Source organism: Salvelinus alpinus, chromosome 2 (assembly GCF_045679555.1).
Source record: "Salvelinus alpinus chromosome 2, SLU_Salpinus.1, whole genome shotgun sequence".
In the NCBI taxonomy this organism is placed as follows: domain Eukaryota; kingdom Metazoa; phylum Chordata; class Actinopteri; order Salmoniformes; family Salmonidae; genus Salvelinus; species Salvelinus alpinus.
Window position 1 is genome coordinate 115,161,497 of NC_092087.1, and position 15,080 is coordinate 115,176,576.

Here is a 15,080-nt window from a genome sequence, read left to right on the forward strand (position 1 = left end):
TGTAGATTTGTTTAAGCCCACCTAGAAACACCTGATTTATCCCACAGCATTAATGAATAAGATGGGTATAAAATTATTCTGTTTAAGTCATAAGTAAAGGCCTTTCCTAAAGAGGCTGTCATGATTGACTGTGGCCCCCATATTTAACACGTATTGCTTGTTACATAAGACCCCTGGTGTACATTGAATATCCATTCATCCCTGTTACACCTTTATGTGTTGGCTCTCTATGTCTGTACATAGGGTGAAATGCGGTTTCACTAAAGTTATTATACCCTAAACCTAAACCTGAAATTACCTTTAGGATCTTTCTTTGGGGTTCTAATCTCCCCGGTGTACATGCACCGAACAACCATAGGCTGGAGCCACCTGGAAGCTCGGTGCATGTACATATAAAGACAACTAAATAGGAAACTCAACAGTGTGTTAGGCCTAGAAACATTATTTAGATGGCTGTTTTATTGTTGTTGAAAGCTTGAAATGTCCACAATGCGAAGGGACCTTGTTTCTAACACACACACACACACACACACACACACACCCCCACGCGCGCACCCATCTTTAGCCATTCTCTCATCCCCAGAGCAGGAGAAAAAATCCCAGGTTTTGCCTGATAAATGGGTTTGGATCCACTGTCTGTGAATATCTTTACCGTAGAATCCTCAGGGTGGAATATGTAAGACATACGGCCCTCACTCGTACCCAAAAATCCTTTAAAACATTCTGGAGCTTCACACAGAACTTCTTCAAGGCTTTGGTCACTGGGTTCATGACAAGCCGAGCATAACATCCCTAAAATTGGCATAGGTGTCATTTTTGTTTAATATTCAGGGGGTTATCTTGTGCACTCTTAAACAGGAATTGTTCAGCGGCTTTATAAGGGGCATTAACCAACCCAAACCGTGAGAAACAGTAACAGGTTGACCTGACACATGGTCACTTACTCAACCCCACCAACCCCCCTGGGCATGCACCCTTCTACATGACATAGGGTCATAAATCATTACATAGGGTCATAAATCAGGCTTGGGTCATCAATCATTAACGGCCTGTCAAATGGACCCTTACTCACCCCATAGCCCCCACCTAACCAGGCTTGCCTGACCAGAAGACATGCACACGTCATCACTACATAGGGTTCACATAGAGTTCACATAGAGTTCACATAGGGTCATCAATCAAAATTTTGACACGTCACATCTACTTTAATCTCTCTCTTAGTCTATGTATTACTCATCTCATATGTATATACTGTATTCTATCCTATTCTACTGTATCTTAGTCTATGTATTACTCATCTCATATGTATATACTGTATTCTATCCTATTCTACTGTATCTTCATCTATGTATTACTCATCTCATATGTATATACTGTATTCTATCCTATTCTACTGTATCTTCATCTATGTATTACTCATCTCATATGTATATACTGTATTCTATCCTATTCTACTGTATCTTAGTCTATGTATTACTCATCTCATATGTATATACTGTATTCTATCCTATTCTACTGTATCTTAGTCTATGTATTACTCATCTCATATGTATATACTGTATTCTATCCTATTCACTGTATCTTAGTCTATGTATTACTCATCTCGTATGTATATACTGTATTCTATCCTATTCTACTGTATCTTAGTCTATGTATTACTCATCTCGTATGTATATACTGTATTCTATCCTATTCTACTGTATCTTAGTCTATGTATTACTCATCTCGCATGTATATACTGTATTCTATCCTATTCTACTGTATCTTAGTCAATGTATTACTCATCTCATATACTGTATTCTATCCTATTCTACTGTATCTTAGTCTATGTATTACTCATCTCATATGTATATACTGTATTCTATCCTATTCTACTGTATCTTAGTATCTGTCTTTCCCGCTCTGATATTGCGTGTCCATATATTTATATATATATATATATATATATGAGTCACTGGCTTACTGGTGCTCTTCCATGCCGTCCCTAGGAGGGGTGCGTCACTTGAGTGGGTTGAGTCACTGACGTGGTCTTCCTGTCTGGGTTGGCGCCTTGTCTCAGGATGGTAAGTTGATGGTTGAAGATATCCCTCTAGTGGTGTGGGGACTGTGCTTTGGCAAAGTGGGTGGGATTATATCCTGCCTGTTTGGCCCTGTCTGGGGGTATCATCGGATGGGCCTCTAGTATTTATGCTGCAGTAGTTTGTGTCGGGGGGCTAGGGTCAGTTTGTTTTTCTGGACTATTTCTCCTGTCTTATCCGGTGTCCTGTGTGAATTTAAGTATGCTCTCTCTAATTCTCTCTTTCTTTCTCTCTCTCGGAGTACCTGAGCCCTAGGACCATGCCTCAGGACTACCTGGCATGTTGACTCCTTGCTGTCCCCTGGCCGTGCTGCTGCTCCAGTTTCAACTGTTCTGCCTGCGGCTATGGAAACCTGACCTGTTCACCGGACGTACTACCTGTCCCAGACCTGCTGTTTTCAACTCTCTAGAGACAGCAGGAGCGGTAGAGATACTCAATGATCGGCTATGAAAAATAAACTGACATTTACTCCTGAGGTGCTGACCTGTTGCACCCTCAACAACTACTGTGATTATTATTATTTGACCATGCTGGTCATTTATGAACATCTTGGTCATGTTCTGTTATAATCTCCACCCGGCACAGCCAGAAGAGGACTGGCCACCCCTCATAGCCTGGTTCCTCTCTAGGTTTTGGACTTTCTAGGGAGTGTTTCCTAGCCACCGTGCTTCTACACCTGCATTGCTTGCTGTTCGGGGTTTTAGTCTGGGTTTCTGTACAGCACATATATTGATATATTCTTATTCCATTACTTAGATTTGTGTGTATTAGGTATTTGTTGTGAAATTGTTAGATATTACTGCACTGTTGGAGCTAGAAACACAAGCATTTAGTTAGATATTACTGCACTGTTGGAGCTAGGAACACCAGCATTTACTGTTGGAGTTAGGAACACAAGCATTTGGTTAGATATTACTGCACTGTTGGAGCTAGAAACACAAGCATTTAGTTAGATATTACTGCTACACCCGCAATAACATACATATGTGACAAATAACATTTAAATTATTATGAAGGTCACTTGTGTAAAATGTACTTTCCACACTCATCTTTTGACATTGCTTATGCATATTCGGTGGCCTGACTGCATCCAGACTTGGAGCTTGGAGTGATCAGATGACAGAAGTCACATTTAGGTGCCAGGTGTAACTGAGGCCATAGATGCTCCATATCCATTACTGTGTTTGAGTGTTTTATATAACACGACTAAATGTGTTTCTTTCTGTGTTGCAGGGGCAGTCAAGAAATGGAACGGCAAGGCCACAGAACATGACATAAGCAGAGCTGTGGAAGACCACCTCAAGCCCCTGGTAGAGCCGGGGGTGGTGTTTACCACTCCACCAGCAGAGCTGTGGGAGACCACCTCAAGCCCCTGGTAGAGCCGGGGGTGGTGTTTACCACTCCACCACCCCTTCAGCAGGCTTGAAAAGTGGGATTGAGACTGATTTTCATACCAAGATGGACCAAGAGTCTGCTGATTGGTCAGTCATTGGGTTAATTTGTTTGGCAATATGTTCAAATCAAGCTTAATTTATACAGCACATTTCAGACATGGATGCAACACAGAGGCTTCACAGGAAAAAAACAATGAAAATAAAGAGATATTTAGTACAAACTTAAGAGAAGAAAAAAAAACAGAAGAAAAACAACTGAAAGACTAATGAGCATTGTAAAGAAATGCCATTGATTAAAATATTAACAATGTGATGTTTTATCCAACCCAAAATATAACTTGTTTTTTAGGAGGGGCTCTGAAAGACAGTATGGAGGTGTCCACTGAAAATTGACTAGTAACAACAACTGGGACATAAAAGACACCAACCATGAGACCCACTAAATCTGCCCAAGAAGAGGAAAACAAAAGAAAAACCCACACTTAAACTTAAAGACAGGAAGCAAACCAAAAAGGTGGAGCAACTAAAGGTGTTGACACTCCACATCTATCAAGACAACTGGAGCACTGGGCCAGACACTCTTAAATAGAACCTGGACCAGCTCAGGTGAAACACCTTCCCATTAACGAGATGGACAAGCCAGCACAGGTGTAACACATACTGACTAACGAGGTGACACCAATCAGTGCGTCCAGCGTGCTATAGTAACACTTTCCAACAAATAGATCCTATATTTTTTCCCTAAAACTCACAAGCTTCTAGAACTCTCTTCTTCCTAAAACTCACTAAGTTCTAGAACTCTCGTCCCCTTGGAACAAAATAAATTGTGATCCATGGCAACGCACTGGCTAAACGCAAAACTTGTTGACTGCCCACCCTTGAGACAATCAGCAACCAACACCTGCAATATCCGTAATAACTTTCCACCTTACTGCGGAGCTTCTCTCTCTTTTCAGGGTTCACTCGATAGGCATGTTGTTGCATCGGGCCCAGTCCCCAATGTCAAGCATTTGGGTTAGCACATCTGAGAATGAATCCTGATATTCTATAAGAAGGGTAACAACGTCAATATAATTGTACCCAAAAATGGTCAGCTGGTTGCATAAATAATTATGATTACTAAATGTTACATAATTGTAAATATGAAATATCAAAACCAAATGTACACCCCTTTGTTAATATGTATTGGCAATAATTAACTTAAGGGTGAGGCATGGAATAATACAACATGTATATTTTGTCAGGCTGGATGTTTGAAATATGAGGTGATTTGAGTGATGCTTCTTCAGTAGTGGAATAAAGACAATTAGCATTTGAATGTTGTCAATAAATACTGAAGGGATGTTGAAAATTGATTATAGACCAATTTATTATACTGTTTTCATGTGTGTAACACAAACATGATAGTAAAAAGCTTTAGAGAACCTTACATACCATTTTGGGAAAAAAATGTACTGAATCAGATGGCTCATTCATCACAAAGCCCACTACTTTTATGATTTTTTCATTGGCAAGATTATTCAACAAACGCTGACACTACACATCCAAGTATATCTGATCAAATTATGAAAGACAAGCATTGTAATTTAGAATTTCGTAAAGTCAGTGTGGAAGAGCTGAAAAAATGATTGTTGTCTATCAACAATGACAAGCCACCGGGGTCTGACAATCTAGATGGAAAATTACTGAGGATAATAGCGGACTATATTAGCACTCCTATTTTCAGTATCTTTAATTTAAGTCTACTAGAGAGCATGTGCCCTCAGGCTTGGAGGGAAGCTAAAGTCATTCGACATGTGCTATGCTCTGCATAGTTAGCTCCAGGTAAAATGTTGCACTTATTCAGCCATTCTGTGACCAAAAACAAGCTACATATGGACAGTACCAAAATAAACTGACTCTGGAAATGACAAAGCGCCTCGTAACCTTGCTGGAAATGGGACAAACGGACCCCTTCTGTGGTAGTAGACTGGGACGATTTGTAATCAAATCTAATTCCCAGGAACGGGGTTCAAATGAACCACAGAGACTGTGTGGGATAAAAACATGGCCGTGTCCAACCCTGCTTGTTCCCTCGACTCCACTACCAACCACCAATCTCCAACAGGGTCCTTAACCTGTATCACTAGACACCTCATAGTGAGCTACAGGTAGGAATCAGCAATTAATCCCAATAATGAGCCACCTATGGGAGGGGTAACCCTTTGTGGACAAATCTCTCAACGTATTACTGCTACCCTGGGGAGATTGATACACCCCTTGCACATCGGCTCCAACCCTCGTCGGATGTGGCAGGGCTTGCCACAGACTACAAAGGGAAGCACAGCCGATAGCTGCCCAGTGACACGAGCCTACCAGGCGAGCTAAATTACTTCTATGCTCGCATTGAGGAAAGTAACACTGAAACATGCATGACAGCATCAGCTGTTCCGGACGACTTTGTAATCACGCTTGCCGCAGCCGATGTGAGTAAGACCTTTAAACAGGTTATCATTCATTCATATCCAGGTCCCTCCTCTTCTTCCTCCTCCTTTTTCAATGTAACAGTCATCTCTTCCTCCTCCTCTTTCACTCCATAAACTTCATCCTCCTCTCCTTTTACTGTAACATCCTCCTCCTCTTTCACTCTGAACGCTTCCTCCTCTTCTTTCACAGTAACGGCCTCATTCTCTACTTCTTGTTTTACTGTGATATCCTCATCTCCTTTAGCAGGAGAGTAGCTTAGTGACCGCATGGCCGGGGATGTTAGCTAGGCTAATGCTAACTTAACCAGCCCGCTAGCTGACTAATAACAACACCGTAAATATGAAATTAAATCGGATAACTAACTAGTCGATAGAAGTGGGTTTAAAACACAGTGGCTAATATACACTAAAGCGTCTAAAGAGCTTTATTGGTTCGGCTATTTTGTCTAGCAAGCTACCGAGGTGGCTGACTGACTGTTGTTGCTGCTGCTAAAAGAAGCGTTCCGTCCACTACATTTTACGTCACACCAGCAGCATAACCTTAAATTCCTAGACCGCCATCTGCTGACTGGAATGGGTAACGCAGTTGAGTAAAATGTATATTTTATCTTCAGACAACAAGTTAAAGTGTAGGGAGCATTAGTTTTTACTCACCAGTGTAACAATACAGTGTGGTCAAAGACTTAGTAAGCTAGTTGTAGTCACGATATGGTTACCTATAAGTACAAACAGTTATGTTTTTGCGTTATTACATATTTTTTAAAACTTATTTCGGGAAATCTTCTAAACTACCCACAATGCACTATTTCCCAAGGTCATATGGATGATCTACTCTGTGCTACTGAGTTTGTATGCCAGTGTAACGGTGTAATGAAGCTACATGTTTTAAATATATTTAATCTTTATTTAACTAGGCAAGTCAGTTAAGAACATATTCTTATTTACATTGACGGCCTACCCCGGCCAAACCCTAACCCAGACAATGATGGGCTAATTGTGCGCTGCCCAATGGGACTCCCAATCATGGCCTGTTATGATACAGCCTGGATTTGAACCAGGGTCTGTAGTGACGCCTCTAGCACTGAGATGCCATACCTTAGACCGCTGCGCTGCTCGTGTGTTTACATTACACTCGGTGTAATACACTCAGTGATAAAAGTATTGGATTCTGGGTAATCCACAGCAGGTTTTTGGAGAATTTGAAAATTGAGTGGTCCTGGGATAGAAATGTATAAAGTTGACATTACATCATAAAATCCACGTTTTAAATCATACATTAGCAATTTATGTTTTAGGAACTACTGTTGTTGGTTTGGTGTCAAGTAAGCCTCTCTTTATATGTTATTTGCCAAATCTCAGTTTTCCATGTGGGTTTTATGCTAAAGTTCCCTCTTTCAAGTTGGTATCTAACTGGAAAATGCATCTTCTTTAGGAGTGCTATTTTTACCCTGTCGACTACTGATCATTCATCCACACTGTGTGTCTCATCAATGCAGGTAATTTATGACAAATGTATAAAGTATATGTTTTATAAACTCATGAACACCAGACAGTTTATTTGGCCGGTTTTGTTAGTTTAGGTGTATTATACTTCGTCGCCACCAGAGGGGGACATTTAGTCATTTTCCAGGTTAATTTGATATATTTTGATAGTAAAATGGATGACAGTTTATTCTGATGTAGTGAATATGAGACACATGGAAACAATTGAATCATTTATTATAGTAAATTATGAATTAGTAGGAATGGTTAAATCCACTATACGATCACAATGACTTTGATAGACACTTCAATAGTTTTATTAGTATATTATAGGGCAGATTAATGTAGAATTGCTGTGGGAGTGCTATTTATATCCCGTCACTACTGATCATTCATCCATACTGTGTGTGTCCCATCATTGCAGCTTTGGAAATAAATGAACTATCCATCCATTGCTCCTTCCTGTGTTGACTCACTGACTTGAGAGACCAGGAAGGTCACACTAGCTCGATAGGTTGATATCTAGCTCAAGCTTCACCTCATGCTTTTCATGAACTGTGTGGTTGTGTTATCTAGTGGGAACCCGTTAGCACGGTAGGCTCTGGTGACTTCTTGCCGTGGGCTCAAGACGACAGAGGAAATCAACCTACTTGCTCCTTTTTGTTTTGTCAACTTTTCGACGGGGATGTTATGTTTGATACCGGAGGTACGAGGCCTTGAAAGCAGTAAACTTCAAAGCAGTGTGCTGATGCCTGTATCACTTTATCAGCAGCACATCATCAATGACGTCTGAAGATTAATTTCATCGAACAACCACCTGATTGGTTTGGTATTGGGCTGGTTCGACACTGCAGCCGACTGCCAACTGACTGCTCTACAAAATCACCTTACATCATAAATAACTACTCATTACTATTGAAGCAGTGTGTTACTTTATCAGCATTGATCAATGACTTCTGAAGGTTAATTTTCTCCCATCATTCTGTTTGTCTCTGATCTTTTGATCTGCAAACACATTTAGGTTTTGTTAGTTTGGTTCTAAATGGTCTCGGTGCTGGTTGGCTACGCTGGTTAGGCTAATAGCTAGTTGGCTAAATAGCTAACGTTAGCTGGTTGGCTACGCTGGTTAGGCTAATAGCTAGTTGGCTAAATAGCTAACGTTAGCTGGTTGGCTACGCTGGTTAGGCTAATAGCTAGTTGGCTAAATAGCTAACGTTAGCTGGCAGGCTAAGATAACTGCACATAGCTAATGTTAGCTTGCTGGCGTAGATAACTGCATATAGCTAATGTTAGCTGGCTGGCTAAGATAACTGCATAAAGCTAACGTTAGCTGGCTGGCTAAGATAACTGCATATGGCTAACGTTAGCTGGCTAAGATAACTGCATATAGCTAATGTTAGCTGGCTGGCTAAGATAACTGCATATGGCTAACGTTAGCTGGCTAAGATAACTGCATATAGCTAATGTTAGCTGGCTGGCGCAGATAACTGCAAAAAGCTAATGCTAGCTGGCTGGCTAAGATAACTGCATATAGCTAACATTAGCTGGCTGGCTAAGATTACTGCATATAGCTTATGTTAGCTGGCTGGCTAAGATAACTGCATAAAGCTAACGTTAGCTGGCTGGCTAAGATAACTGCATATGGCTAACGTTAGCTGGCTAAGATAACTGCATATAGCTAATGTTAGCTGGCTGGCTAAGATAACTGCATATGGCTAACGTTAGCTGGCTAAGATAATTGCATATAGCTAACGTTAGCTGGCTGGCTAAGATAACTGCATATAGCTTATGTTAGCTGGCTGGCTAAGATAACTGCATATAGCTTATGTTAGCTGGCTGGCTAAGATAACTGCATATGGCTAATGTTAGCTGGCTGGCTAAGATAACTGCATATAGCTAATGTTAGCTGGCTGGCTAAGATAACTGCATATAGCTAACATTCTTTGATATTTGGTTAGATGGAATTGTGTATTTACAGATCTGTGGTTTACTTAAATCAGTCAAGTCATGAGTGCAAGTTATTGGTTTAATTTAAAGTTATACATTTTAAGTTATTTCTGTTGTAGTATACATCATAGGGAATAGGCTGGTCCTCCATACTACATTAACTTCATAGGGAATAGAGTTTGAAAACAGCAGGTCTTTATATTATTATAAAATTAAATCATTATATCATCAGGAGTCAGATGTGAAGGAGGAGGTTGATCATCAGGAGTCAGATGTGAAGGAGGAGGTTGATCATCAGTGAACCTCTAGGATTGCGGCTGGGCTGGCGTTTCCACTTCCAGCTTGGTCATATATTTTGGTACATTGAATGTTGATACTGTGAAACTATGTTATATATTTGTACCTTCTGTTTCATGAAGTGATATTACTAAGTATTACAGCCTTATTCTAAAATTGATTCAAGAATTTTTTCCCTCATCAATCTACACAATACCCAATAATGACATCACAATACCCCATAAGACATCAAATTTCCCCATAATGACATCACAATACCCCATAATGACAAAGCAAAAACAGGTAAATAAATGAAATAATTTGATTTCCTTTAAAAAAACAAGGACATTTCAAAGTGACCCCAAACTTTTGAATGGTAGTGTACATCTACATGATGTATTGTTACACCATGTAGGAGCAGTATAGACCTAGTCTGTTCAATATATATATCTACATGATGTATTGTAACACCATGTAGGAGCAGTATAGACCTAGTCTGTTCATTATATACATCTACATGATGTATTGTTGCACCATGTAGGAGCAGTATAGACCTAGTCTGTTCATTATATACATCTACATGATGTAATGTTACACCATGTAGGAGCAGTATAGACTTAGTCTGTTCATTATATACATCTACATGATGTATTGTTACACCATGTAGGAGCAGTATAGACCTAGTCTGTTCATTATATACATCTACATGATGTATTGTTACACCACGTAGGAGCAGTATAGACCTAGTCTGTTCATTATATACATCTACATGATGTATTGTTACACCACGTAGGAGCAGTATAGACCTAGTCTGTTCATTATATACATCTACATGATGTATTGTTACACCATGTAGGAGCAGTATAGACCTAGTCTGTTCATTATATACATCTACATGATTTATTGTTACACCATGTAGGAGCAGTATAGACCTAGTCTGTTCATTATATACATCTACATGATGTATTGTTACACCATGTAGGAGCAGTATAGACCTAGTCTGTTCATTATATACATCTACATGATGTATTGTTACACAGTGTAGGAGCAGTATAGACCTAGTCTGTTCATTATATACATCTACATGATGTATTGTTACACCATGTAGGAGCAGTATAGACCTACAGTAGCTAGCTGCTAATTTAGATGTAGTATAACTTAATGAAACTGCCTTAAATATGCTGTGTTAAACATTTTTTATTCACATTAATCAATCAACACATTCCTGTCTTTGTATGTCTCAATATAATAGTATTATTTAATTAAATCCATTTAAAATAATCTTTGTCTGAAAATAAAATATGATCCTCAACTGCGTTTCCCCTCCAGTCAGCAGACGGCGATGTGCGTCTTTCAGGCGACGCTGCCAGCTACCCCTTGTTTTCTCCGTTCCGTTTCCAAAAAGTGACTTAACATATATATTTGAGAAGGGTCTATCTGCTGACCGCAGACTGGGGGGCACGGCATGTAGTGATTTTCATGTAGTGATGTTTTACTACACACCGTGCCCCCCAATAGTGCCATGTGAGAGTTGGGTTGGCTATACCAAAGATTATGGATATACTGACAAGATGTCTCTCCGCCCTAACAAGGGGAGTCGTTGTCCACAAAGCGGCACTGTGGGTTGTCTAGGTCCCGTCTATCCTTCCTTTGGATTGGTGGATTCATCTTATTATTGTAATCTATTGTTTATATTCTATGAGGGTGGTTGACGTCAACCGCCTGTATTCAATGGAGAGAGATGCTAAGCTACTAGCATGAATATGCACCGCCTGTATTCAATGGAGAGAGATGCTAAGCTATTAGCATGAATATGCATAGCGATCTGGAGACAAGTCCTATAGGGTTTTTATCAAAGTTGTCGGTATGTCACGTGTCCACATAACAACTTAATCATTACAAAACTTCTGTTGGATCAAGTAAACCTCACGTAGCAAATAAGCTATTCATTTTGTTGTTGACCAAATTTGACACTTTCCACATTGCATTGACAATTGTTTCTACTTGGATACAACCTACTGTAGCCTACTGGCATGACCTAGAGAGATACAACCTACTGTAGCCTACTGGCATGACCTAGAGAGTTAGAATCTACTGTAACCTACTGGCATGAACTAGAGAGATACATCCTACTGTAACCTACTGGCATGACCTAGAGAGCTACAACCTACTGTAGCCTACTGGCATGACCTAGAGAGTTAGAATCTACTGTAACCTACTGGCATGAACTAGAGAGATACATCCTACTGTAACCTACTGGCATGACCTAGAGAGATACAACCTACTGTAACCTACTGGCATGACCTAGAGAGATACAACCTACTGTAACCTACTGGCATGACCTAGAGAGATACAACCTACTGTAGTCTACTGGCATGACCTAGAGAGTTACAACCTACTGTATCCTACTGGCATGACCTAGAGAGATACAACCTACTGTAGTCTACTGGCATGACCTAGAGAGATACAACCTACTGTAGCCTACTGGCATGACCTAGAGAGATACAACCTACTGTAGCCTACTGGCATGACCTAGAGAGATACAACCTACTGTAGTCTACTGGCATGACCTAGAGAGATACAACCTACTGTAGTCTACTGGCATGACCTAGAGAGATACAACCTACTGTATCCTACTGGCATGACCTAGAGAGATACAACCTACTGTAGTCTACTGGCATGACCTAGAGAGTTACAACCTACTGTAACCTACTGACATGACCTAGAGAGATACAACCTACTGTAACCTACTGGCATGACCTAGAGAGTTACAACCTACTGTAACCTACTGGCATGACCTAGAGATACAACCTACTGTAGCCTACTGGCATGACCTAGAGATACAACCTACTGTAGCCTACTGACATGACCTAGAGAGATACAACCTACTGTAGCCTACTGGCTTGACCTAGAGAGTTAAAACCTACTGTAGCCTACTGGCTTGACCTAGAGAGATACAACCTACTGTAACCTACTGACCTAGAGAGCTAAAGTTATAAAATTCCTGGATTTTAAATGAATTTTTTCCATAATAATGATCATTTGTATCTTCCTATCCACATGTGGAATCCCTCTCCTTTGTCGTCCTCTCTACACCAATTACAGACAACTACTGTGGGACTCCCAATCACGGCCGGGTGTGATACAGCCTGGATTTGAACCAGGGACTGTAGTGACACCTCTTGCACTGAGATGCAGTGGCTTAGACCGCTGCATCCGTGTGTGTGTTAACTATTAGAATGCTGTACTTGAATGCTTAAAGGCCTCTAAAATTTTAAATACCGGTTATCGGTATCGTTTTTTGGGGCAAGGAAAATATTAGATATCGGTATTAGCCAAAAATGTAATATCGGTGCATTTCTTTATTCTAAAATGTTTCGCAATACCCCATAATGACATCACAATACCCCATAATGCCAAAGCAAAAACAGGTTTAGGTTTTTTGCAAATGTATTGAAACTATTCCCCAGGATAACTAGTCTCAGAGTAATGTACGATCCCAGAATAACTAGTCTCAGAGTAATGTTCGATCCCAGGATAACTAGTCTCAGAGTAATGTAAGATCCCAGGATAACTAGTCTCAGAGTAATGTAAGATCCCAGGATAACTAGTCTCAGAGTAATGTAAGATCCCAGGATAACTAGTCTCAGAGTAATGTAAGATCCCAGGATAACTAGTCTCAGAGTAATGTAAGATCCCAGGATAACTAGTCTCAGAGTAATGTAAGATCCCAGGATAACTAGTCTCAGAGTAATGTAAGATCCCAGGATAACTAGTCTCAGAGTAATGTTAGATCCCAGGATAACTAGTCTCAGAGTAATGTTAGATCCCAGGATAACTAGTCTCTGAGTAATGTTAGATCCCAGGATAACTAGTCTCAGAGTAATGTTAGATCCCAGGATAACTAGTCTCAGAGTAATGTTAGATCCCAGGATAACTAGTCTCAGAGTAATGTTAGAACCCAGGATAACTAGTCTCAGAGTAATGTAAGATCCCAGGATAACTAGTCTCAGAGTGATGTAAGATGCTTGGAAAAAGAAGCTGAAAAGAATAACAGAACGGCACCATTAGAACTAAATTGTGTCTCCTGGATGTCAGACCCCCATCCCTCCAAACTGTAAATTTATAATAAAATATGTTGCCTTAATGTCAGACCCCCAACCCTCCAAACTGTAAATAAATAATAAAATGTGTATCCTGGATGTCAGACCCCCATCCCTCCAAACTGTAAATAAATAATAAAATGTGTCTCCTGGATGTCAGACCCCCATCCCTCCAAACTGTAAATAAATAATAAAATATGTTGCCTTAATGTCAGACCCCCAACCCTCCAAACTGTAAATAAATAATAAAATGTGTATCCTGGATGTCAGACCCCCAACCCTCCAAACTGAATAAATAATAAAATGTGTCCCTGGATGTCAGACCCCCAACCCTCCAAACTGTAAATAAATAATAAAATATGTTGCCTTAATGTCAGACCCCAACCCTCCAAACTGTAAATAAATAAATAAAATGTGTCTCCTTGGCAACATTAGAACCTCGGTACGTTTACTGTATATGTCGAGACAAAGGAATGATGTAAACAAATAATCCAAAATATTTTTGTCAATGAGACAGTATATAAACAAAGGAATGACCAAAACCCCCTTTGGTGACTGAATGCTTGTAAGGAAAACTACATGATCAAAACATTAGATCACATCAAATAAGCCTGAGTGGTTTCACCTCCTCCCAGACTATACTGAATACTACAGTTATAACTACATAGTTTACATTTACATATAAGTCATTTAGCAGACGCTCTTATCCAGAGCGACTTACAAATTGGTGCATTCACCGTAGTTATACAGGATACTACAGTTATATAACTATACATAGTTATACAGGATACTACAGTTATACAGGATACTACAGTTATACAGGATACTACAGTTATACAGGATACTACAGTTATACAGGATACTACAGTTATAGAGGATACTACAGTTATAACTATACATAGTTATACAGGATACTACAGTTATACAGGATACTACAGTTATAACTATACATAGTTATTCCAAAGGTGGGCTACTTACTATCCACTGTTTGCAAGCCACCTTTGCTGATCTATTTTATTTATTTATTTCACCTCTATTTAACCAGGTAGCCAAGTTGAGAACAAGTTCTCATTTAGAACTGCGACCTGGCCAAGATAAAGCAAAGCAGTTCGACACATACAACACACAGAGTTACACATGGAGTGTAACAAACATACAGTCAATAATACAGTAGAAAAATAAGTCTATATACAATGTGAGCAAATGAGGTGAGATAAGGGAGGTAAAGGCAAAAAAAGGCCATGGTGGCGAAGTAAATACAATATACCAAGTAAAACACTGGAATGGTAGATTTGCAGTGGAATAATGTGCAAAGTAGAAATAGAAATAATGGGG

General features: G+C 39.8%; 2 protein-coding genes across 2 annotated transcripts in view; one reads left to right on the forward strand and one right to left on the reverse strand.

Annotated features, from left to right (window-relative positions):
• The window catches only part of LOC139548778 (zinc finger protein ZFP2-like), a 497,157-nt gene that overhangs the window by 383,994 nt on the left and 98,083 nt on the right, over positions 1–15,080 (reverse strand). The window lies entirely within an intron of this gene.
• The window catches only part of LOC139548755 (zinc finger protein ZFP2-like), a 154,774-nt gene that overhangs the window by 69,160 nt on the left and 70,534 nt on the right, over positions 1–15,080 (forward strand). The gene's annotated exons all lie outside the window — the stretch shown is intronic.